Here is a 594-nt window from a genome sequence, read left to right on the forward strand (position 1 = left end):
CGACGCTTATTCCACGGCAATCAGTTTTAACGAGGGACGCGTCGTCGATGCGGTTTCGCTCGAAAGTTTCGTTTCGCCAATATCGAGTCGCGTTTAATTTTACTCCTCTCTGTTTCGGTCTGATAAAAGAGAATACATTTTTCGAATGTTTATCCTCTCGAACCGACAATACTTAACAACATAGTCAGATTCGTTAGATTCCAAGATAGTTGGATTCTACTGTCTTAAAAAGAGGGAGAGAAAAGTCAGAATTGAACAAAGATGGACAAGCAATGTTGCAACGTATAGCTGTGACGAGATCTCTAAAAAGACGTATTCCTGGGATATCGGGGCTCGACGAAACGGTGATACGCGCGAATCAGATGGAAAAGGAGAGAGAGTAATAAGCGGGCAGCCGGTCGGCCGGAATCAGAGGGAAAGAGAAAGAGAGCGGCCAATCGTTCGCTCAATGAGAGAGGAGATTGGAGATTCAATCAGCACGCAGATGTCCCGGGGACAGATATTCCCTGGCTCCGGTCCGTGGAGGCTGGGGGCGCCCCTGTGGGAGGGGGTGGGGATAGGTTTCCGGATAAAACCAGAGAGACGGGAAGAGAG

Source organism: Apis dorsata, unplaced genomic scaffold (assembly GCF_000469605.1).
Source record: "Apis dorsata unplaced genomic scaffold, Apis dorsata 1.3 scaffold_52, whole genome shotgun sequence".
In the NCBI taxonomy this organism is placed as follows: domain Eukaryota; kingdom Metazoa; phylum Arthropoda; class Insecta; order Hymenoptera; family Apidae; genus Apis; species Apis dorsata.